General features: G+C 39.6%; 2 protein-coding genes across 15 annotated transcripts in view; one reads left to right on the top strand and one right to left on the bottom strand.

Moving 5' to 3' along the window:
* Nucleotides 1-25,778, top strand: part of LHFPL3 (LHFPL tetraspan subfamily member 3) — a 696,681-nt gene that overhangs the window by 646,074 nt on the left and 24,829 nt on the right. Inside the window, exon 4 of one of the 4 annotated variants that reach the window (XM_086397026.1) lies at nucleotides 11,137-11,565. The exons of 2 other annotated variants lie outside the window; for them this stretch is intronic. The gene's annotated coding sequence lies outside the window, so the exon portion shown is untranslated. Of the gene's footprint in view, nucleotides 1-2,297; nucleotides 2,432-11,136; nucleotides 11,566-25,778 lie in introns of those variants that run through there. One more of the 4 variants, XM_086397027.1, reaches the window with a different exon arrangement.
* The window catches only part of LOC147374386 (uncharacterized), a 36,008-nt gene that overhangs the window by 7,820 nt on the left and 2,410 nt on the right, over nucleotides 1-25,778 (bottom strand). For 3 of the 11 annotated variants that reach the window (XR_015162704.1, XR_015162710.1, XR_015162711.1), the window contains exons 2-3: nucleotides 6,432-6,587; nucleotides 5,766-5,869 (exon numbers count right to left, since the gene is read on the bottom strand). The exons of 1 other annotated variant lie outside the window; for it this stretch is intronic. The gene's annotated coding sequence lies outside the window, so the exon portion shown is untranslated. Of the gene's footprint in view, nucleotides 1-5,461; nucleotides 5,870-6,431; nucleotides 6,588-25,778 lie in introns of those variants that run through there. 7 more of the 11 variants (XR_015162705.1, XR_015162713.1, XR_015162712.1 and 4 more) reach the window with 3 other exon arrangements.

Genomic DNA, 25,778 nt, shown 5'->3' with positions numbered 1-25,778 from the left:
TTATGGTGTCATGTTTGTGGAATTAAATGTGAACAGCTTAAAATTCCATGACTTTTAAAAAGTCAGCTTTGATTCCAGTGATTGATGTGTCCATGCTTCAGGGACACCAAGCTAAGTCAGGCCCCCAACAACCTTTGGTGAGGCTATGCTAATCGATCAGGTCTTGTGAACTGGCTAATTAGGCAAATTAATAGGCAATACCAGCAAAACCCTCATGAAGAACACTCCTTAAATGGGGTGGTCCATCTGTGACCTGAAACTGCTTGTTAGGCACTCAGGAAATCCACAAGGAAGACCCAGAGATGGTACATCTCAGTGGATTCGGATTCAAACAGTTCTTCCATGGTCTGGGATTCTGAACTGTTGCTACGTGTTCCAGCACGCACTCAGCTTTCAGTGCTACTAAGGCAGAGGCACTGAACGCTTGCCAAATATCCGCATGCTTCCGCATCAGTCACAGCCCCTCTGTAGTGTGCCCTGTCCAACCACTGGGACAGAAGTAAATGGTGTCACTTCCAGGCTGTGCACAGGAGAGCACACACGTGTGCCTTCTCCAAGCATCCTCTTCCTCTCCTGCCACGATGGTGAAAGCCCAAGACTCCAAATGTCAGAGCTTGTATCAGCCAGGGCTGTTGAGCAGGATTCCCTAGTGTGTACCTCCCGCTCTCCTCCTAGCCTGCATCAGTCACATAAAAAAAGCAAGAATAAACTTTAATTGTGTTGAGCCAGGATTCTGGGTTTAGCTGGTTACTACAGCATAGTCTAAGCTAATACAGCTGCTTTTCTAGATCTTTTTGTAAAAAAAAAAAAACGAAAACAAAAAACCGAAAATCCATCTGGAGAAGGGATGAGCAATCTGAGTGGTGCCATGCTTGAACCAACCTAGGAGGCTCTGCCAGGTTGCCTTTGTATCATGTGCTCCCAAAGTTATTCTACTCTGTGACCTGTGGCTGTTCCTGCAGGGTGTGTTGCAGGAGGAAGTGAGGAAGAGCCTGGTCAGTTGAGGGGATGATATGGGTCAGTTCCCTTCTGATGGTTTCTCTTCTGATTCACCAACCCCCTCTTGGGATTTTAGGCTTGCTAAACATATGGTTCAAATCAGTGAAATTATTCATTGTGGTTTTCATTTGAGTGAGCTAGTTTCCGCTCCTAAGAAGGGTCTTAACAAAACAGGAAGTTTTTCTTGGATCTAGAAATGGAACTCTGCCTTCTGACATGAGTTTTTACCAACTTCTGCAAATCTCAATTTTCCTACTTCCCTGTTAAGAGGGTGGGGCAAATGGAAGAGAAGAGATGTAACCAGAAAATGCTAATTTGTCAGTAGTTAAGAGTTAGGGCTGACTGGGTTTGGGGAGCAGGGGGTGGGGTGGGGGTGTGGCTGGGAGAATGGCAGCCTGTCCAAAGATCACCTCCTCCCAAATGACCACTTAATCTCCTACCTCTTCAATCACTTCAGCCTTGACAAAGAAGAATGAAGAGAGAAGTGAAGGACCAAGGAACATTATGATAGTGGTCACCCCTTGATAATAACCTTTGACTTGTGTGACCCAGTGGACATTCCTCGAAACATTCTGATATGCCTCACCCACTAGATTCTGCTACATGGAGGCAGAGAACACATTTTAGTACCCACCACATGGAGGGTACCCAAGAGTGCTTGCAGGAATACAGGAGGGAATACTTGATTCTCATAACTATTTTTATAGTGAGATAATCACTACAGTGATTTGAATGAGAAAATCAAACATAATTCTATTTTATGTATGGAAAAATGGAAACATTAAGAATATGTTACTTGCTCAGTCATGCAGGGTCAATTAAAAAGTGGAACTACAATTCAAGTCTCCCAATTTCTGTTTTAATTGTTTAACCAGTTAAAAGTCCTCTCCCCACCCCATATAACCATACAGACCATTTATCATCACTGCCATCATGTAAATTACCATCCAGAGATTCTATGTAATTTATGTCTACAAAAGACATCAAGATCCTAGTATCATTATCACTAGGGCATAGTCTTACAATGCCAGTTCTTAAGTCCTTACTCTTTTACTTATTGTCCCAAGAACAAACATATACCTATGCTATCTAAAAAACAACAGAGAAGGTAATACTGCCTCTAGTTTTCAGTGTTTTCTGTGTATAGGGAATTTAGTTGGCTTCTAGTTCAACATTTTGAATTATTAATCAAGTAGATTTGGAGTGGGAAACCACAGGAAGGGAATCATGGCAGAAAATGCTACTTGCCCTACTGTCTGAACTTGTTTTTTTATGTGAACTTGTATTTTTTTATTTAGGTCTTACATTCGGCACGTGGGACCTTTAGCTGCAGCATGTGAGATCTAGTGCCCTGACCCAAGAATTGAACCCAGGCCCCTTACACTGGAAGCACCAAGTCTTAGCCACTGAACCACCAGAGAAGTCCCTCAACTTTTCTCTGTTGGTTGTTGAACCTATATCCTAAGGAATACAGATCTAAACATTTAGTAGAACAGTGCTCAGGCTTCCTGATCCTGAAGACAAATGTACTTTGGGAAGAACATACAATTGAGTTTGTCAAGCTTTCTTTTGATTATGGGCACAAGGACTCTTTTCTACCCTGGTGATCAAGAGTGGGTCCTTAGTCCAGAACATGGTAGTTACATCATAAGTATGATTAAATACAGATGCAGAAATTTATCTGGTATTTTCAGCAGATCATATATACTTGGGTTCTCTCACTTTCCAGTTCTCTCTACCTGATACTAACCAACTCATCCCTGCCTTTATTCCATCCTTCCACCACCACCACCCACTTCTGCCACCCCAGTTCAGAACTTGTGTATATGGTGCCAGGATTTTGTTTAGGACAACTGCTCAAATGAGCCTTCTTGCCATCTGTCACTTAATATACATTCAAATTGGAAATTTGGAATTTCCAATTCAAATTGGAAATATTGGAAATTAATCAGGATAAACTGACAAAGGATAAACCATGGAGCAGCAACTTGAAAGAAATAGAGCTTTTTTGATTTCTCTTATGGGGACACAAAATATGCTTATCTTCCAAGCTGAGACTCTAGTCTGTGACCTTCCTGGGTCATCTCTGGAAGCCCCTTTATACTCTGTAGCCAGAATCTCAGAGAGAGGTTGCTAAAGTCCCCCAATCCAAGTTAACTAGCAGCTCTGGTCTGTTCTTGGACATTTGTAACTTATCCAGGCTCCTCTAGATTAAAATGCCTGAATGAATATTGGAGACATTTCATGGTTGTGTTTTGAGAATTCCCTCACAACTTGGAAGATTATTCTCTTAATACCATAAAGCATTTCCCCCATTTTCCAAGTAAGGAGTGTAAAAAGTCACACAGCAGCATCAGGATTTAAACCTTTCATCCTCTAAGGCCAAAGCCCATTTTGTTTCCACCCCTCACTAAGCAGAGTTGGTCCAAAGGGTGGAAAAGTCATTTGACAGCATTCTAGCCCCTTCAGGATCTTCCCTGGGTAGCTTTATTTGCTGTAAATAGTTGTAGATTTCCAGAACCACAGACACACCCATATAAAAATGTTAATGACTAAAATGCCCTGTAAAACCAATAGAAATGAACAGTGTATTGATATCGCACTGGAATTCTGTCTCCTGCTTCCCTCCACCAGCACATATAATTGAGAATGAACAGGATTTTATTTTTCTTAAATTTATAGTCAGATCTCTCAAATCTGATCCCCTCTATCATTTTGTGAACTTCTCATTATGGAAAAAATGATGGTGAGTGATAATGCTTTAAGCTACTTTTCAAATAATGTAAAGTCTGTTCTCCTAAGGAAGAAACTGAGGCTTGTTTAAAAGAGAACTTTTCCAGGCCCCCAGGCTCTGCTGAAATTCTTGTAGAGGACATACATGTGGGCTTATGCTTTCTAAAAGATCCAGAAACTAGCTTCTGGTGAAGTGCCCTGCTGGAACAGCAGGCTTTAGAAAACCACCAAAATCCCACTGGGATAAAAGAGGTTCATTTGTTTTCAACTTGTGGCCCTTCTACATTCCAGGAGGCCCATCCCCCGGGCCTGTGTCTATGGCTGATTCATAACCTTGCACCCACACAAGTCTAGGCATTCACTGGGATCCTAACAAAGAGGTTAAGGTGTAAACCTGGAGGAAGTTTTTAAGGACCAGAGGGAGTTGGGAGTGAGGGGAAGATGGGAGAAAAGGTAAAAGAGGAAAAGCAATTACATGATCGTATACTTGCCCCAAGCAAATGAGCACATATGTTGGGGAGGCCTGGCTGATTGAAGGGCTGCTGAATGTGGTTTCGATAGCCAAGACCCTGCCTTTGATTCTGCAGTATGGCTTCCAGTGAGAGAGCTCATTGCCCAGCGTGGGGTGACCAGGCTGATCCGATTGTGAACACCTCTCCCCATCATCGAGTTTATTTTATATGCTTGCATGGCCAGATCTGTGTTCCCAGCTATAAGGCTTAGGGTGTGCAGTGTATTCCCTGGAGAGTAAATCAAAGCAGCTGCAATCTCCTGCCAAGAAAGAACTTACTGCCCTAGCTTGGAGGTTCAGTGGATGATTGAGTGCAAAAAGCTTTCCGGAATAGAAAATGAGATACCCCATGGGCCAATCTTTGAAAACTGCAAGCTGCCAAGCAAATGTGAACCATCAGGGATCTAAAAAATAATATCATTATGGCAGGGCTAGATAGATGGGCTTTCTTGACAGGAAGAATCCTCTGAACTGATGGCTGAATTCCTGAAGGGAGTTACAAGATTTTCCTTGCACTTCTGAAGACTACATAACTTAGAATTCTCCCTTTGGAAAGTTTTTCTGATGTCCTTTGAGGCCATGGGCTCTAGAGGCTGACTCAAGTTGTAAGTGTGGCTCTGACATTTATCTGGGTGACGTAGAGCGTATTTTCTCTTCTGGGAAATGGGAATAATATCCTTTGCCTAACTAGATTGTGGTTTTGAGAGTTAGAAGTAATGTACAGTGCCTGTAATTTATATACCCTTTAAGAAATAGGGATGCAGATATCCACCATGCTTCCAGACTTCAGAATTGGCATGAATTGACTCAGTAAGATGGGACCAGAGAGGAGAATCACATCTAGGCTTTTATTCTTTATTTTTTAAGCTACTCATTAGCATTCTTCACATTCTCCAACTAGCAGATTATGATGAGTCAAGATCAATTATTGTCTTTAAGTATGTTTAGTACTAACTGATCTAGTAAGTGTAAAACAAAGATAGCTAGCAATTATTGTGTTCTTAGTATGTGCAGGGCATTCACGTTAGCATTCTTATGATTATCATTCTCATTTTACAGATGAGGAAACTGAAGTGCAGAGATTAAGGAACTAGTTAGTGCAAGGTCACAGCCTAGTGAGTGTCATGACTAGGAAATAACGTGTAGATACGGGGGCGGGGGGGGGGGGTCAGTCTTGGCGGATGTCGGAAAAAATCAAGATCAGTCACACTGAGAAGGTAAATTGAAATTTAAATTTTATTCTCTTCCAGTTAACAGCTCAGCAAAGATAACTATGCTTTTGTCATTTAAAAATTGCACTAGAGGGCGCCAAATACACAACTGTGACTCTAGAACTGTTTTGCTAATATAGTTCCCATAGTGCAACAAAACATACAATCAGTATAGATTCAAGCCAGAAGCCCATCCCAGAAAGAGAGTGATGCAGTTTAGGACAATTAAACAGCTTTATTTCTAGCCCCGCAATTAAAAGAAAGGAAAACCCCTCATGCTTTATATTCAGCAATTTATAATTTGTCTCTACCTGATACTCATTGTTATTCAAAGTGCCTTTCAGCTGGGTTTTCAAATTTCTCTTTGCTCTGCGAGCTGAGTGGTGAAGAGTAACCTGGAAAAGGGTAGGGTAATCTGGATGAAAATAAATTTTTAAAAATTTAACACTGAGATATTGTTTAATATTTATTTTAGCAAAAGTAAATCATGCATTTTTTTTTTTTTAAGAAAACAAATACCCCACCTTACATCCAAGAGCTTAAAATTAAAAGGAACAACACCCCATTCTTAACCTCAAGAGACAACATCTTTGAGAGGTAACTCCAGATTCCTAAATAATGTTTATGTTTCTATTTCTTGATTTATCAAACTGACATTATTTATCTTTATGGGCTTTCCAGGTGGTGCCAGTGGTAAAGAACCTGCCTGCCAATGCAGGTAGAGGTAACAGATGCAGGTTCGATTCCTGGGTTAGAAAGATCTCTTGGAGGAGGGCACAGCAACCCACCCCAGTTCACAAAATAACTTTTATTTCCCCATATTAAGAGAGGAATAACTGCATTGCAGAACATTTAATGTTTTTTACAATAACGAGATTACTTTGTATATGGGATTTCATCAAATTAAACACGATGCTCATCTTTGCATGTCATTAAGCATTAAAAAAAAAAAAAACAAAAACTGTAGTGTAACTTACATAAAACATGTTCTAAAGTGTAAGGAACCTCCACCTCTTTAACCAGCGTGAAGATAAGATCATTTCACTCCACAGTAGAAACTATGATATTTGAAGATCTTGTCTTAGTTATGCAGCGGTGAGAATAGTGTCTGAAGGGGCAAGACTTAAAGAGTCCTGCTGGGAATGCAGAAATCAATCAAAACAAGTTAACAACTCATCCTAGAAAAGTTCTAATTACTCCTGAACATCTCAAGATTAAATGGATCATGAATGAGTTAGTCACAGGTTTGGAGTTTGTCAATTTTTTGGTGGAAAATAATTTTTGTATGCTTAGTTCTCTTATCATTTCCTTGTAAATTATCACAAGCTGCACAGAAAACTGCTAGAGTCATTAGTGCAACTAACAACAACAAAAAAATCTAGCATCTTTGTTTAGATCTTTTTTCACCACCCATCTCCAATCTGCACCTGACTCCAAATGGTAGGGGGCACGGGTTGGGAAGTATTATGGTTTGGGTCAGTTAGCAGCCTAAAATGTACTTGGGAGGAAGCCTGTCTACTACTACATTTTTCCTCTGAAATAAAAAAACAGAGCGGTGCTATAATCATACCAAACCTAGGCTTGTCTACCATCCCTACAAAATACTCATCCAGTACTAAGCTCTGAAATAATGGTCAAGTTGAATACGAACTGGAACTTCTTCAGAACCAGAAGCTTGAAAGGATGCCTGGGAGCTGGTAACATACTAAGAAACACCAGCTCTTTCAGATGGGAGGAGGCCATTCCTATGGGGACGGGGAGAAGCCTTACCTAACACAACCGACATAATTTGAAGAGATGCTCGATAAATAGTTTATACATTTCCTTATTTTTATTTAGCCTTTATGCTAGATACAACTCTATGCTAGGTATGCTAAAGGGTTTGTATGCTTTACCTCATTTGATCCATCAACAAATGACTCCGCGACATTCATCTTTTAAATTTGGACACAGCTGGTAAGCGGTGACAGGGGACTCAGAATTCAAATACAGATCCTTCCCATGGCAGGGACATTACCGTTCTGGCCTCCTCTAGCAGAGCATAATGAACAATCATTGCCACTCGGCACGTAGGACAATGGACAGACGGATCGCTACCAGTATTTCCGAAGATGGTGGTTAAGGCCAGGTTCACTTTGAGCAGTGCGCACCGCAGGAAGTTGTAAAATACATTATATACTTTTTGGAAGGAATGAGAAGCTGACCTTAAAGTGTGTCAACTAGGTCACTGAACACCGAAAAGGCTAAAACTCTGGGCTCCGGGGCCCCAGGAAAAGCCAGGCGGAAGTGGGCTCGGCCGCGGAGGAAGTGCGTTTTTGAGGCTCCTCCGCGACGACGCGGGCGGGGCGGTAGCTCCAGCCGGGCAGCAGTTGCGCGGCCTGCCCTCTCTTCCTCCCGTGGAACTGCTGGCTGCCGGCAGCCTGGCAGCCTGGGCCGAGGGGCGGCGGGCCTCTGGAGACGCAAGAGCCGCTTTCCGGGGCCAACCCCGACCCCTCCCCCTCCGCGAGGGCGGTGCCCATGTGATGCTCGCAGCCGCCTGGCTACGCCCTTCTCGGCGCAGGCCAGCCGGCTGCCTGGACTATAGCGCCAGGCCCCGACTCGCTGGGGCCGGTGGCCAAGCCACGAGCTTGCTGCATCTGCTGCGCAGCCACCCACAGCTCCCTCTTCCAGACGGGGAGCCAATGTTTGGACGGCTGGGTAGAGTTCACGAGGGCAAGTTCCATCTCACCAGGAGCGAGGGAGTTCTGAATGAAGAGAAAGGGGATCTTGGGTGTGTCCACTGTATGCTTAAGCCCGTTTATCATATATAGAGTGAAAGGGCCTACTTCCACAAAAGGCCAAAACTGGACGACAGAACCTCTTTCCTCTTTATCGGCCCGACTTTGAAGAGGGTTAACTTCCGTTAGCGTTTCCAACTAAAGTTCCTCACTGTGGCTTCTCACCTCCACTTTGAAGTCAGCTGGTTTCTCCAAGGACTGTTGAGGGAAGAGGCTGTTCTAAGCTAGAACGGGGTGCTGGGCTAACAGTAGCTAAAGGCCTCATTACTAACCACGAGTCCGGAGATGGCCCTGAGAGTCGTGTGTGCACTCTGTAATGCACATTTACAGCATGCTGAGAATTCTTAGGCTTTATGGGGCTTCCCTGGTGGCTCAGATAGTAAAGAATCTGCCTGCAATGCCGAGACCAGGATTCAATCCCCGGGTTGGGAAGATCCTAGAGAAGGGAACGGCAACCCACTCCAGTATTCTTGCCTGGAGAATCCCATGGACAGAGGAGCCTGGCAGGCTACAGTCCATGGGGTCGCAAAGAGTCTGACACGACTGTGCGACTGCCACTTCACTTCATGGGGCTATCAAAAGGTCATGGCACAAAATTAGTTAGGAATCTGCGTATTTGGAATCTAGGGAATATCTCTGTAAGAAGCTGATGTTAAAGGTCATTGAAGCTTATTTTCTGGGAGCCTGAAACAATCTTAGCCCAAATAATTTGGTTTCATGAAACGCCGTAAGAAAAAGAAGGATTGTGACGCACTACTTTAATGCACACTCTGGACGTGTTTTGAAGCTGTATTCCCTATGTACAAAGATCTTGCTTTTTGCACCTGATTTCCCCTTGACTATTTTCCAGTTAATGGTTGGGTTCACAGATTACAAATGTAACTGTGCAAAGTTTTTTTAAAAGCCTACCAGAGGTTAGCAATATCAGATTGTTTATGGTGAACCTACTGTGCAGACAAGTAACTTCCTTTTAGATACCAATTTTCTTAAAGATTGCTAATTTCCTTGTTATAATATTTAAGCTCACCCGGCCAGGCAAAATCCTTCTCTCCTGTCTCCACAACTAATCTTTCAAAGTGTTTTCATTATTCTCTGACATCCTCATTGAAATTTAGTACCTCACAAAAGGCTAAATTTTCTCAAGTATACCTTTTCAAAATACAGGACTGATTTAACTTGGTAGGTTTGTCAAAAACAGGCACCATAGTTAATTCTGCTATAGGTTGACCCAGAATCCCCATTTTAAGAACTACTGCTGCTGCTAGGTTGCTTCAGTCATGTCCGACTGTGTGACCCCATAGACGGCAGCCCACCAGGTTCCCCCATCCCTGGGGATTCTCCAGGCAAGAACAGTGGGATGGGTTGCCATTGCCTTCTCCGGAACTACTGGCTTAAAAGCAAATACATCATGGTTGCTTGGAATCATTTCTCTGGTTAGTCTCAAGCTATCCGTATTTTATACAATCAGGTAGAAAATACCTATGGAGGCATGACAGTCACCAAACTGAGTAATTTATGCGAAAGTGCAAATTTGCTTTGGAATTCTTTAAGTTCTGTCCTATTAGAGGAAAGGAACACAGCCAAATAAAATGTCCTGGATGGAAATGTGGCCTTTTTATAGAAAAACCAGTTTGTACAAATGCTGTTATTTATTCAAGATGTTTTAGGCCCAGAGATAATGTATGACAAGTTTATTAAACCAGTTTAAGCTCTCTTTCACCTATTTATGATTAAAATGTACAACTCTAAGGAAAAAAAAAAAAGTACAACTCTTTATTACCTTGTTTGTTGCCGACCAAGGGCCTGGGGTTGACGGAAAGCACTGAAGTGGACCAAGCCTTTGCAGGCCAAGGACCTGAATCAAGTTGTGAAATAAAAGGCCCTGTACTGCAGTCACACCTTGCCAAATACCTGGTAAAATTAGTTAGCTAAAACCAGTGAGACACTTCTCAAAGATAACAGACAGATGCTGCTGCTTTTATAGCCGTGTCCATCTGTGACAAACAGCTACAGCGTTCTTGATACTACCAGTCCTCAACCCAGTGGGACCTTGCACCAAGATCAGTGCCACAAGGTAGAAGAACATGCAATCTGATCGTAATGCTACTTCCTCAACAAGTATAAGAATATACTTGCTAAGTTTGTATACTGCTGACAAGTGCTAAATTGTTCTGCAAAACGAAAGATGACTTAAGAGGAAGACATTTTTAGAAAGACAGGGCACCTGGAAGATAAGAAGCAAAAAAAAAAAAAAGCTTAGGAGAAACAATATGGTACTGCACACTTTAAAATTTAAGATAACAGACCTCATGTACGTATTTTACCACAATTAGAAGAAAATCTTATAGGGTAATTTTTGCAGTTTAAACTTACTCAGTCCCCCCGTGAAACTGTCAGTAGAGTACGTATTATGTATTAATGCCTCATGAAGTAAATTAAATTCTCTTATTGGTGAATGTGATTAAGTGCACAGTTCTGTTTTAAATTTTAATATGTCAATGGCTGCCCAAGGAAGGCAACTACACATAGGATGTACTGAATTGGTGACCAATTTTTAGGTTCAATACAGCTTTGTTAATTGCTTTATAAAATGCCAGCACCTTACTGAAGAGTCCATCATTTCAAAAGAAAATCTTGACAATGCTTATTAAACTTCAATTAACTTTATTAGTAGTCTGTCAAGTAATCAAGTATTCATGGTCATCTGTGGTTCCACAGCACTAAAACTTTTACTTGGTTAGTGCCATTATTTGAAGGTTACTTTCCTAGTGAGGAGACAAATAATTGTTTTCCATTTATTAATGTCACCTACCCCATTAATTAATTATTTTTGAACACTGAGCATGATTCAGGCCCTGACTCACAATTTCCTTAACGCGTTAGCTTGTTTCTCTTTAAAATACAGGTACAGCCAACACTATACTTCCCTGGCGGCTCAGCGGTAAAGACTCTGCCTGCAATGAAGGAGATGCAGGTCCGATCCCTGGGGCGGGAAGATCCCCTGGAGAAAGAAATGGCAACCCACTCCAGTGTTCTTCCCTGGGAAATGCCATGGACAGAGGAGTCCGGTGTGCTACAGTCCACAGGGCTGGAACAGAGTCAGACACGACTGAGTGACTAAACAACAACATGATACTTCAGAGAGTGTTGCTGTATGACCAACTATGCAGTACTCAGCAGAGGACTAAGTAAAACCCTACCCCCACAAAAGAAGTACGCACTGTATGTGCATACTGCCTGTATTTTCTTCCTGTATGTCACTAAGATATAGGGTATAAAGCATTATACTAATAGTTTAAATATATTAAGAACATTTTTTACATGTTATTATAAATTCATTTTAATCACAGCATATTATTCCATCTACTGGCTCAGACACAGGGTATATAATTATTTGCCTATTCCTTAGCCATTTATTGGTATGTGTAGTCTGACCTCCTGGCTTCCTTTTCTGTGTACCAACTGATCCCTTGATGACCAGCAGGCTCTCTGGCTTACCGGTTACCATTTGAACATTATTTGTTTTCAGAAGTCTTAAGTTCAGAATATTTTAACTGCTCTAGTTCAGGAATCCACAATCTTTTTTTTTTTCTTCTGAATAGGGGGGTCACAAAGGAAATATTTTAGGCTTTTCAAACCACAGTCTCAAATAGGGTGCCTGTACCCCCACAGTAACACTTCAAAAATATAAACAACGTTCTTAATTCCTCAGCTATAAAGACACAGGCAGGGCTGGCTGTAGTTTGCCTAGTCTTATTCTAGTCCTTAATGGGATAAAGGGTAGTTAAACCTCAACTTCATGCAAGCATGTATGATCACAGTAACTTACAAGTGCTGGCTGAATATTTATTTCAACATGGTCTTCATCATAATGCTTTCTGGCACCTGAAAATATCACCAAGTGCTTGTTTGGTCAATTAATAAAGCATGTATTAAAACATACACTTTACCTTAGGGAAAAAGAAACTCAGTGATTATGAAGAAATAACTCAAACTGAGATTTAAGTTTACTGTAATGTGTATAATTATATACTTTGTATATAATTTTAGTTTTACATGTAACATCTTTTATCTCAAATAACTTCTGAAACTTGCTGTGATTCTAGTAAGTTACTTTTGAATATTCCCAAAGATTTAAAAATAACATAAAAAAAAATTAAGGTTAAATTTTTCCAATAGTTCTTGCTTACTTGGTTAGTCTACTTACAAGTTACATGCCCAAATAACTTTTGCTGTTTGCCACCTACCTATCCAGTTCCTCATTTTACTCTTCATGTTTTGTGGGACAGAACCCATTTGGAATAATGTATTCAGTTCCAGAGGTACAGAGGAAAAGAGCGGACCACAGAGATGCTCAGTATCACTGAGGCTGTTTAAACAGAAGTCAGTCACTTGTTCGGCAAACTAATGCATGCATAAAGAGGGAGGGAGAGGTAACACTGTATATTGGAGGCTTTTAGGCTAATCTGAATTCTATCGATCTCTGCTAACATCTGCTATGCTTATGCTGCATGGAGTAAGACTGACCATTGTGATAGCCCACAGATGTACCTATTCTCATATACAATGTCTGAGAGGAATTTAATGGTGTGTTCTTGTTCATGTATTTGGCACTTTTGTAAACTCAGCTGTCTTCTTACGACCAGTAACTCCATCCTTCTCTCTGCCCTTGGGTGCTTGTATGGCACATTCTTTTTAACTGCAGCAACTCACAAATTATCCCTCACTGCCTCTTTGAACAGGAAGAATGCTCAACATAGTGGAATGTTGGAAGGACTCAATTCCACACCTCATTTGTCCCTTCAGACTTGAATTTATTAGGCAGGATGTGTTGGAATACACTCATCTGAAAAAAATTTTCTTTCCTTCTCACCCTACAAATTATCTTATCCATACATTCTAAATGCATTTATGTCGTCATGCTTTTCAAGTTGAAGAATCCCATAATTAATGACATGACCACTTAGGTTTCCCATTTGAGGCAAATCTGTGCTTTAATTTGGGGGGGAAAAAAAGTAAATTCAATTAAGTGAGATATACACACTATTGTATATAAAATAGATAATAAAGACCAGGGAATTCTATTCAACACTCTGTAATGACCTATATGTGCAAAGAATTTTAAAAAGATTGATATATGTGTATGTACAACTGATTCACTTTGTAGTACACCTGAAACTAATACGTTGCTAATCAACTATACTCCAATAAAAATTAAAAATCAAAAAGAAATAAGTGAAGTGAGGGTAAGACAAGGAGTAACTATGACTCTTTGCTGCTGCTGCTGCTAAGTCGCTTAAGTCGTGTCCAACTCTGTGTGACCCCACGACGCCCTCCCACCAGGCTCCCCCGTCCCTAGGATTCTCTAGGCAACAACACTGGAGTGGGGTGCCATTTCCTTCTCCAATGCATGAAAGTGAAAAGTGAAAGTGAAGTCACTCAGTCGTGTCTGACTCTTAGCGACCCCACGGACTGCAGCCCACCAGGCTCCTCCGTCCATGGGGTTTTCCAGGCAAGAGTACTGGAGTGGGGTGCCATTGCCTTCTCCAACTATGACTCTTCAGATAGCCAAATGCCTCATCATCTGAACAGTGATGCCTATGAATGCAACTCCCACTGTCCCTACCCACTATCCACTGAAACGCTGCCAAGACAATTAGCTTGGCACAATCAGCAGGCAAAGACCTCCTTGAGCTTAATTCTGATCCAGCGTAAGTTAAATTCTACATATCCTATTCCAGATTAATCCTCTGGACAATATGGTGACCATATCAAGACTAAAAACTATGTCAAACTATGTCAGCATTCTCAGAAACCACCTTCCTCTCTCCCTCACACACACCCACCCACCCACACACAACATTTATTACCAGCTTGATGGAAACATAAATTCTTGGTATACTATCTACTATATTTATATATATATATCTCTACATGCTGTATTATGGATTTGCTGAAGTCATTTGTAGTTCTTTGTACTTGGCATTTATTTAAGTCAAAAGAATACTAATTTAACAATCTAAATATAAGATCAGAAAACCTGTTTTTGTTAATAAGCAAACTGGTATCTCTTGGAAGACAGAGTAACCAAGGAGCAGGTGTATTTGAAAAAAAGGTCATTTATCAGTTTATGAAGAAAAGACAATTATCTCTTTAGCCAGTAATTTCCTTCAAGGAGGTTATTATACAGGAAGTCTAATAGTGTCCATAAAGTTGCCTGGTGAACATGATACATGTGGAATTACATGATGAGAATATTTACTGGTACTGGGGCTGGATTTTTTATGTTGAAGTGGGTCCTTAAGGTCCTAGCTCATGAAATCTGAAGTTCTTAAAACCTACTACTCTTAAGTTACTAATATTAAATGAAAGGATGCTTCTTTCTGCTCTTGAGTTGCACTTCTGGGATTTAAAGTTCCTCCTTTTACCTTTAAGAGAAAACAGTAACTGTGGTTGAAAGATCACTGTCTAAATATCTCAGTAAAAGTAGTAGGATGAAATGTCACTATGTTTAAAATAACAGCCGATAGCTCCTCCCCATTTAAAATGCTCCTATATATTAAAAGGGTATAGAAATAAGATATTTTTCACAAAAAACCTAAGCACTCCTAAAAAGACAGACTGATTCCCAGGCTAACAAGACTTGACCCTTATCTACTACAGAAAAAAGTCCATCAGAACATTATGATTTTTTTAGGAAACAAATTATGTCGCTATTCTGAAGAAATCTCCAAGAAGAAAACTAAATGGTTCATGCCAATAATACCTTCAAGCTTCTTAGGTTGGAGGTACAATAAAGCTCTCCAAAAAAGAAATAGGGGATGGGGAACAACTGTTGGCACTGTAGTTTTATAGAAACATTTTAGTGAAATGCTTCATTCCATGTAAGTGTTTATCAAAGTAGCACCTGCATGCAAAGTACCTGAGCATGAGAAGTTTCTGCAAAATGCAGATTCCTGGGTCACACTAAGAAGTCCAGCAATTGTGGTTCTTATGGAATTGCTACATTCTAAGAAAATTATGAATGATATGTAACAACCTGTTTGGGGGAACTGGGGTGGAGTCCTGGAATGTATAGTTAGTAAGCTTCCCAGATAATTATAGTAGTCAAACTAGCTTGGGAACTACTGACATGCAACATTTTAACATGCCTGTAGTAGAGACGCTAATTTTTTTAAGTGTTTTTTTTTTTTTTTTTTAAAGGCTTGGTAGCCATGAGTATGACCATGGGCTTAAGAATTTGTCTTCAATGAAAGATCAATTAAGTTGTTAGAAATGGATGACCAACCTTAAGTCTGCCTTGAATTAAATGTGTGATGATATTTCTACCAGTTTTTTACGTAGGATTTTCACCTAACACTTAGGCAAAGAAGGAAAAAAATTTCTCAGGATCTGTATAACAGAATGTTATCAACTTATAAAAATGTTACAAATCTTAGAATTGATTTTTAACAGTGCCAAACCTGCCTGAATATTGTAAAATTGCTTGTGTTGTGGAAGGGACTGGTCAACACATTACTGGATTCAACTTTATAAAAATGAATATCAACAATATCATGTTGATTGTAAACTATTAAGAATTCAGACTAAGTATCTTTCTGTGCAGAGATAAACATGTACTTTTTGTTTTTGTTTTTAAACATGTACTTTTCTATCAAAGCCCTTTTGGGATGTTTAGTCCCTACAACTGTTGCTGCATATTGGTAAGCATTTATGATCTCCATTCATTATTTGTGGGACCACACCTATTCTTTTGAAATGAGATACCAGAGTCTAGTCCTGAAATTCTATCCTGTTAATAGGGTTGTTGATCAGTTTAGAAAAGTTTGCAATGGAAAGGTTCTTTTTTCTAATGTAATTAAGCAAAAGTACCTGTACAGTTGTCTTTTTATTATTATTATGCTATAGAAAGGCAAGTTTAACCTGAAAAATAAGAATTTATAACCAAATGCCAGAGGTTGGACAGGAATTTTCAATTTGATCAACACAATTGAACACTTTTTTTTGAGGAGGCTTTTATCTGCAATGGGCAGAGAGTACTAGGACACCCTTCACTTGGGATTGTTAATCTGTCAAAGATAGAATTGATGTTCAATTATTCATACACCTCCACCCCCAAATAGTGGCTTTGCTCTTGGGCACAACCATTACCATTTTCCTAGCTTTTAACTACAAAAATTCATCTCTAACCCTCTTTACTTCTCTTCACAATTAAAGTTCAGGAGCTATTTTGCAGTTTCATACTTACAACAAAGAGAGAAGAGACCTAATTAATTAAAACATTTACTTGAGCACTTACTATGCCCTGGGAATTAATGCAGGGACTATGTATTTGTCTGAGACAATGCAAGTTAAATACTGCCCTTCAAGGGCTCACATTCTAGCAGGGTTAGAAGATTCTAAATAATTATAACAAACTGCTATGATATTAATAGAACTGGGTAAAGGGTACATGGAATTGTAACAACAGACTTCTTGGAGAGCACCAGAAAAAACATCAGAGAGAAAAGAACACTTGAACTGAAGGATGCATTCACAAGGGGGTAGAGTAGGAATATTCCATGAAAGGATGATACAAGAGAAAGGTCTGACAGAACAAGTTAAGTTTGGAGAACTGAAAGCAGCAATATGGGTGAAAGCAAAAGGAAAAGCAACTGAATCTTTGGAAAAAAGGGAGGAGCCACCAAATCAGAGAGTTCCTTCCTTTATGCCACTCTAGGAGCATGGATTTCTTTAAAGCATTTCAAGTAAGATCAGATTCACATTTTAGGAAAATCACTTTGAAGGATGACAGATGGATTAGAAGGGGCAAGATTAAAGCCAGAGTAAGCTACATCACTACACAGTTTTATATATACACTCATTTATTTGACGAATATTTAGGGTGACAGGCTACTCTATGCCAGGTCTGAGCTAAAATAGTGGCAATGGTCATGAAGAGGAGGTGAACCTCCCCTTCATCAAGGGGAGGTGAACCAAAAGATAACGGACATACTTATGGACATAACAGACACCAACTGTTGAAATGAGAGATGGTTCCTGGGTTTTGACAAGTTGTAGATCATACTGTTTGCATCATATTTTTAAAGATAAAATACAAGCATTTTGCCTTGTCACTACAAACTAGAACTCTGAATAAAAATGCTTTGTGGGAATACTTGTCTGTTGCAGAAAATTCATCTGTAAGCATACAACCCAGAGAGAACCAGTGAAACCATTCTATTTCCTTTACCCTCATTTCTGTGAAAGCACACACAATATACAAATGCCCTATGAACGATAAATTTTCATGTTTTTGTTACCATTTCTTTGTAGTATACAATGCTCTCTAATGGATTCTTTAAAAATAATTTTAATGGCTGTACTTATGCACATATTCTACTTTAAATAGATTGTTGGAATTTTATAATCCTTTTACACATTTGTCTACTTCTAGGACTGACTTGTCACAAAATGAGAGTTGAGATAACATGAATGATTAACAAATAATAATCCAAAATGAATTCTGGACCATTTTTCATTATTCCGCAGCAAAATGAGAATAAGAACAATTAGCAAGTTTTTCTGGAGAAGGCAATGGCACCCCACTCCAGTACTCTTGCCTGGAAAATGCCATGGACGGAGGAGCCCGGTAGGCTGCAGTCCATGGTGTCACTAAGAGTTGGACACGACTGAGCGACTTCACTTTCACTTTTCTCTTTCATGCACTGGAGAAGCAAATGGCAACCCACTCCAATATTCTTGCCTGGAGAATCCCAGGGACGACGGAGCCTGGTGGGCTGCCGTCTATGGGGTCGCACAGAGTCGGACAAGACTGAAGCGACTTAGTATAGCATAGCATAGCAAATTTTTCAGGCTTCCCTGGTGGCTCAGTGGTAAAGAATCTGCCTGAAATGCAGGAGACCTGAGTGTGATCCCTGGGTTGGGAAGATACCCTGGAGGAGGGAATGGCATCCCACTCCAGTATTCTTGGCTAGAGAATCCCAGGGACAGAGGAGCCTGGTGGGCTGCAGTCTACAGTGTCACACAGAGTTGGAGAGACTGAAGGGACTAAGCACCACAGTAAGTTTTTCAAAGTAACAATTTCTAAAATCAAGAGACCATGTCCTTATTTGCTGTTAGTAACTATTTTTGAAAAATAACAGTGTTGCTATTTAGACAACTAATCTAGCAACTCTATAGTGTATTTGATTAGGCCTAGGAGAAGGCAATGGTACCCCACTCCGGTACTCTTGCCTGGAAAATCCCATGGACGGAGGAGCCTGGTAGGCTGCAGTCCATGGGGTCGCTAAAAGTCGGACACGACTGAGCGACTTCACTTTCACGTTTCACTTTCATGCATTGGAGAAGGAAATGACAACCCACTCCAGTGTTCTTGCCTGGAGAATCCCAGGGACGGGGGAGCCTGGTGGGCTGCTGTCTATGGGGTCGCAGAGTCGGACACGACTGAAGCGACTTAGCAGCAGCAAACCCCTGCCAACGAGTTCTTTTGTTTGCCTCTCATACACACTGAATTGAATTGCTACATTCTACCAAAAAAACCCTACAAATTTCATGATTATTTTGCTTTGTTGATTCATATCTTAGAGATCCGTGGACACACATTGTTTGATCTGTCCTAAATTTTGTTATCCTATCTTCAAAACAATGACTCTGTTAGGTTCCTATAAGACATTAGACCTAGACTATGAAGCAGAAGTCCTTAATTTAGAACAAATCTAACCAGCTTGTTGGGAAGCTATCTAGCTGCTCACTGCTACTAATATGTAAGGGAGTTACCCATGTATCTCTACAAAGACAGTTTATTATGACTAATAATTACCCTGTTCTTGTAAGTACCTTTCTTCCAAGTAGCTTAACAACTTTGGGTACACAATACCTCTTTGATGCATAGTAAAAGAATGAGCAAGCAAGGAAGTAAGTTTTGCCAGTGAGAGGGAGAGGCTGCAAGGGAATGAATAAAGTCTAAAAAATGAAACTACTTTCAAGTTCATGCTTTAAGTCAAAATAGCCTGTGATGTCAAAACTCTTCCTTACTCTCTCAATCTAAAGGGGACCAATACCTAACACATGTACTTCACCTGGGTCTATCTGTGGCCCCACATTCTAAGAAGTTTGCTGGTCTGGCTTAATTACTGAGTTCTAAAATACCAAATTTTATGATTGATAGGGAGATCTTCTTTTCACTGAGAATTCCTTTCCAAAGAACGAAATTAAAAATCCACATATGAATGCTTAACTATCCTCTTCCCATCTTCTAAGCCTTACCTCATTTGATTTTATAATCTGATTTCTTCATTTTACATTGCTGATTCATTTCAGAATGATTATATTTTAACTTCACACAAATTATGTTATTTCACAAAAATGCATAGCAAGGAAAAAACTGCATTTATAAATGAAACATTTATTCCAGTGGGAACATATGATTTGTTTTACTGTTTGAAAAATGGAAGACATAACCTAAGTTTTGTTTATTAGTAGTATTTTTGGAACACATGATGGCAAGGGCTGGTGGGAGAAAAAAAGATTATGCATAGAAAAGCAAGCAGCTGCTTTGCTTCCACAAATAGTTGATTTTACTAAGTACCTGGTTCAGAAAACTTAACCATTTGTTCAAAGAATTTACCTTAATTTTTTTCACTTTGATCTAAGCCTCCAATTAAATTCCTGTCAGAATTTAGACCTCATCCTTGAACATAATTTGATAATTCCCATTTGGCTGATTAAAAAAAGGTACGGATACACAGAAACAACTATGCCATAGCTATTATAGTCTCATCATCATGAAATTTTGATTTTCATGACATAAACCTCTGCTTCTTTCAATGTTTTCTGTTTTGTTTTTAATTTCAGAGAAGGCTATTTGGGCCTAAAGCTACGAATTAGGAAGTAATCTACTACCTAACTTCAATTAAAGCTCAGTTTACTCTGTAGCTTAATATGTGAGGAAATTTTAAGAGAGTCTTAATCTCCCCATCAATTTAACTGGTCATCTTTACAGAGGCTGAGGATTTCAATAATACCAAAGTTTGACTTGTTATACTAATTCTTGCCTACAGAGGTAAGGATAAATTTAGATCACTTTGATACACATATTTCAACAGTATACATTGTTACATTAATTACAGAAACTGCAATTAATCAAGTGAGTAATCAAGAGGGAAGTCTGGAGAATACAGAAAAGGAAAAAAGGGGGAGGACATTAAGAATGGGAACCAAAAATTAAGTGTCTACTCTATGCTAATGATCACATAGGAGAGCAAGACAAAGATACTGAAAACAAACATGAATGACTTCTTTAACGTAAGTACTCACTGATTAGGATTCATATAAAAATTAAGGAAAAAAAGAAAACATGATCAAATTCAGTCATACCTAGAAAAACAAAGTACTTAAATCCAAGTTATCTTGATGGATATTTCCTCACTTGTAAAAAGACAATCAAAACCAAGTCGCTTCTATCACTAAAAACTAATTTCTGCAAGACACAGCACAAAGGCACGTGACAGATGAAGCACAGCTGTCCCTTCATATCCTTGCCCCACAGATATCAAGATCCCTTATAAATGGTATTCATTCTTAGCTTGGTCTGATGTTTAGCTACTTGTGGACATTTACAAATTATGACTCTGATATCTAAAATGTTACATCAGACTCTTTACTAAATGTCCAGTTTTCAATTTGGAGTTAGTAAGCAATATCTGGGTCCCTGTGAAGTCCCTGAGGACTTCTGTGAGACAAGTCAGTGATTTCCCTCTTTGAAACTATTTCCTCAAAATAAAAGAGAAAGAAGAGAGGAACAAATGGCTTGAGCTTCACTGACAAAAGGACTCTAGATTAAAAAAAAAATCATCTGGTTCCAGTTCACCCTCTTTTCCAGTCTCATCTCTCAGTGTACTTCATGTAAGACTAGTCAAACAGGTTTCTTATACTTAGAACATATGTTCTCTACTCCTGCTCTTTGCCTTTGCACATAAAGCCATACTGACTGCAAATACACTGTTTCACTGCTCCCACCCCATCCACTATTGAAATCCACATTGTCCCTCCCTAGTTCAAAAATTCAATTTCCTCTACAAAGCACTGTACCTGTTAACTGGGGCTCCTGGGTGAATGCTTACAGTACATACCTACAAGGCTTAATCCCAAAGTGTTAGTTGCTCAGTTGTGTCCAACTCTTTGGCACCCCATAGACTGTAGCCCACTAGGCTCCTCTATCCATGGAATTCTCCAGGCAAGAATATTGGAGTGGGTTGTCATGCCCTTCTCTGGGGGATCTGCCCAACCCAGGGACTGAACCCAGGTCTCCCACATTGCAGGCAGATTCTTTACCATCTCAGTCACTGGGGAAGCCCAATCCCAAACCAGATTATAAATTAATAGAATACAGACTAGTCCTGTGCTATCCTTAGTCGCTCAGTCGTGTCCAACTCTTGGACCCCATGGGGACTTGCGACCCCCATGGACTGCAGCCCGCCAGGCTCCTCTGTCCATGGGGATTCTCCAGGCAAGAATACTGGAGTGGGTTGCCATGCCCTCCTCCAGGGGATCTTCCCAACCCTGTGATCGAACCAGGTCTCCCACATTGCAAGCGGATTCTTCACTAACTGAGCCACCAGGGAAACCCTAGCTTGTACAATAACAGGTACAGTGAAGAGGACCAGGTGGCATAAAGCAGATTTGAGGACTAACAACACTGGCAAAATAGGTGTCAAATGGATGGGTGGGTGGGAGAACCCCAAAAGTTTTTAACATGATGGTACAGAATCAACCAGAATATTTTCCATCCATTTATATATCCAACTGACTTGCTATCATTACCATAAAAACATGCTATGGCACAATGGCCACCTCATGCAAAGAGTTGGCTCATTGGAAAAGACTCTGATGCTGAAAGGGATTGGGGGCAGGAGGAGAAGGGGAGGACAGAGGATGAGATGGCTGGATGGCATCACTGACTCGATGGACGTGAGTCTGAGTGAACTCCAGGAGTTGCTGATGGACAGGGAGGCCTGGCGTGCTGCGATTCATGGGGTCACAAAGAGTCGGACACAACTGAGCGACTGATCTGATCTGATCTCTTCAGTCATATATAATTTTTGGAAGGAGATTATCTTGTCAACCTAACTGAAAAATATAAGAGTTAGGAATTATGTTCCGTGTTTCCATTTATCTTAAATATGGTGTGAAAAGTTTTAGTCGTCGTGTCCAACTCTTTGTGACTCCATGGACTGTAGCCCACCCGGCTCCTCTATCCTTGGAACTCTCCTAGTAAGAATCTTGGAGTGGGTGGCTATTCTCTTCTGCAAGGTATCTTCCCAACCCAGGGACTGAACCTGGATTTCCCATCTGTCTGAGCTACCACGGAAGCCCTAAATATGGTAGGAATGCAAATTATTTGAAATTAGAGCTAGAGTTCCAATCTATCCCAAGAATAAAGCAACTGCAGAGAGAAAACCATAATATGATTTTAAATCTAAGATACAAATATTAACATACTTTGAGAGGGTACTTCCCTGGTGGCTCATCTGGTAAAGCATCCATCTTCAATGCAAGAGACCTGACCTGGGTTTGATCACTGGGTAAAGATCCCCTGGAGAAGGAAATGGCAACCCACTCCAGTATTCTTGCTGGGAAATCCCATGGACAGAGGAGCCTGGCAAGTTAAGAGCCCATGGAGTCACAAGAGTCAAACAAAACTTAGTGACTAAACTACCATCACCTTTAAAAATAAATACTTTTGAGAATAAAATATATTAAAGTGATATAATCCCTAGGAACAAACTGTCACATAATTTAACTTGGTTTAACTTTCAGTTGTATGAAATACCATTTACCCTGAGTCCATAACCAAATTACTTTTAATAGGACCAGCACCATATAAAAGATTGTTTACTGAAGGTATATTCTGTACCTCAGAAACACAAGGTTGACCATGCCCTTTTGTTAAGCTGTATACATATAATAAAGAAGAAACAAAAAAACTCCAAACCCAGTTTTCTTTTGTAAGAAATGTAAGTGCAAGATCAACACTGAAGCAAGCAGAATTTATGGCAAACAAGCACTGAAGAAAAAAATGGCATAAAATACTTTTCCTAGATCACTCAGAGAAGGTGGGGTCTATAAGTTTTTGCTATTTCCTATTTGCTTCATGTAGATAGAACAACACAATTTTTCTAGTTTCCACGTGAAATGCCATATTTACAGATGTTTCAGACTTGAACTAAACATAAACAAGTCAACAGGGAAGAAGACTGTGGACCTGATCTTTTTCAACAGCAGAGAGCAGGTAACTTTCTTTTAGATACTTAAAGGAACAAACTTATTAACTCTCCTTAAGAGAAAAACATCAATTTGACCTAAGATATCCACAACCCTGGCAAGTTTTTTTGACCAACACTTGCAAATATGAATTTCAATGTTAACACAAATAAACACCTTGCCTAGGGAGAATGAGGTAGTACTTAATCTGTGCCCACCCACCCCAGGAAGTTAAACTAAGCAAGCTGTGTATGTTAATATTATTTTAAGGTATATTTAACGGTTTCAACTCAAACACTTCTCAGATATGAATCTTTCCATTCTGCATTTAAAGGCCATTAAAATCAGGGAGAGGTGGAGCAGAAGAGTTTTATATAAAAACAAAATCCTTTGAAAGTCACATGTAATTAAGATGATTTCTTTACTATGAATTTAGTTTCAGCAAATGTCAAAAAATAAAGTTAATAGACAATGACTATTCAAAAATCCCCCCAAAAGCTTTAAGACAGAAGGGTTATCAGTGTTTATGCTAAAAGCTCAAATTTGATTTCCTGCAGGGCTTCATTTTACGTATCATTTTAATAAGCCCTTATTGGAATGCCAATGTTATAACACATAAAACATACGTAACTGCTAATGGCTGACCCAGTAACGCATAAAATGACAAGTGACAAAAACACAAGGGCAGAACTTATTGGGTCCTCTGTATCAGAGCAAGCAGTACTACATAAGCCCCAAATACATCAAGGAACTATAAAACACAAATAATTTCTGGTGTTCAGATATCGTTGAAGTTTGTAGGTTAAAATGTCCATTAATAAGTGAGAAATATGAATGTCAAAAATCTAAGGCCATTTGCTGTTTTCCCATCTTTGCAGGGGCAGCACTCTCTCTGTCCCATTAGCAGCCTTCCCTCCCCATCTCACACATGAAAGGGGAGGAAACCTTGCTGCTGAGCATAATCAGCCCTTTACCTCTACTAGAAACTCTGTGAGGGTCAAAAGAGGGTTTTGGGGGGTTTTTTTGGCTTGTTGATTTAGTCTGAAAGCTAGTACTTTACAGTTTGAGATCAAGTACCAAGTATAGTTTTTTTTTTTTTTTAATGAGTTCAGGAAGCCTGTTGCTCAGTCATTAAGTTGTGTGGAACTCTTTGCAACCTTCAGGAAGCCTGTGGCCCCTGGTAAACCTGAACACTGCATCTGCAGCTCTGAGATGAAAACCTGGATGTTTAATTAGAGAATGGGCACAAATGAAATTGTCCAGGGAGAACATAAAATGCAAGAAGGCAGACAAAGACAAGTAACTGCAAGTACTATTTCAAGAATCACAGGAACATGAAGAAAAATTAGAGCTAAATATGTTCATGGATTTGGCAATCAGGAACAATAAGGACACAAATTGATTAAAAGCACAAGGATTTGGTTCCATTAGCTTGCAATATGGTCTGTTTTCCTTATTAAGGCACAGTGAAGTTATAACATTTTTGAAAATTACATTTAAATCTACTTTGTATTCAGTCCCTCTAAGCCAGAAAATTCCTTTAAGGGGAATGAAACATTTTCTTATATGTCATACAGTTCCCTGAAATTACTCAAGAATTCTTATAGGAAAAAGGCCCAATTTATATTGACAGTGGACAAAAAAGTTTAATTTTAAAATCTTTGTACTACTTAAAGTATTAAAAATTCTGTCTTGTTTTCAAACTACCAAGTCTGTAACTAAGACTAAGGAAATAGCTCAACCTTGGTTCCAGGTTAAAGTTATCTTTTTAGGACCAACAAACATTCTCATAGTACCAAATATAGATATTCAGTAAAAAAGCAAGTCAGGTTTTAGATGGACAAGTCTTTGTTGAATAACTCCCAGCTCTCACTCACCACCACCCAATGTGAGAAGCCCTTTTTCTTCTCTAGTTCAGTTAATGGCTGCTATACTACTTTGGCAAGTGGGAATAATAAAAAAATAAAACTGACTTCCCTACTTAATCTGCCAATATTGACCATAAGAACTTTTGAGCTGCTGGAAATCTTCACCTAGCAAAGCTTCAAATACTAAAATTAAAATTCATACTTATACAAGTGATTTAAAGAGGCAAGTTTTAATATTTCATAATGGTGCAGGAATCTTAATGAATATATACCAAAAATGATTACAGTTTCATTTTTATTTTAAAAAACCAGTTAAGAGGACGACAGAAAAACAACAGAAGACCAAGAATACTGAAAACACCCTTACAACTTCATGTGTATTACAGTACTAGCAGTTTTTATTCTGTATTACTAA

The sequence above is a fragment of the Bos grunniens genome, chromosome 4, assembly GCF_055505025.1.
Source record: "Bos grunniens cultivar Pamir isolate PY7600 chromosome 4, Bosgru_T2T1.0, whole genome shotgun sequence".
Taxonomy (NCBI): Eukaryota; Metazoa; Chordata; class Mammalia; order Artiodactyla; family Bovidae; genus Bos; species Bos grunniens.
This window is presented reverse-complemented; position numbering and strand designations above follow the sequence as displayed.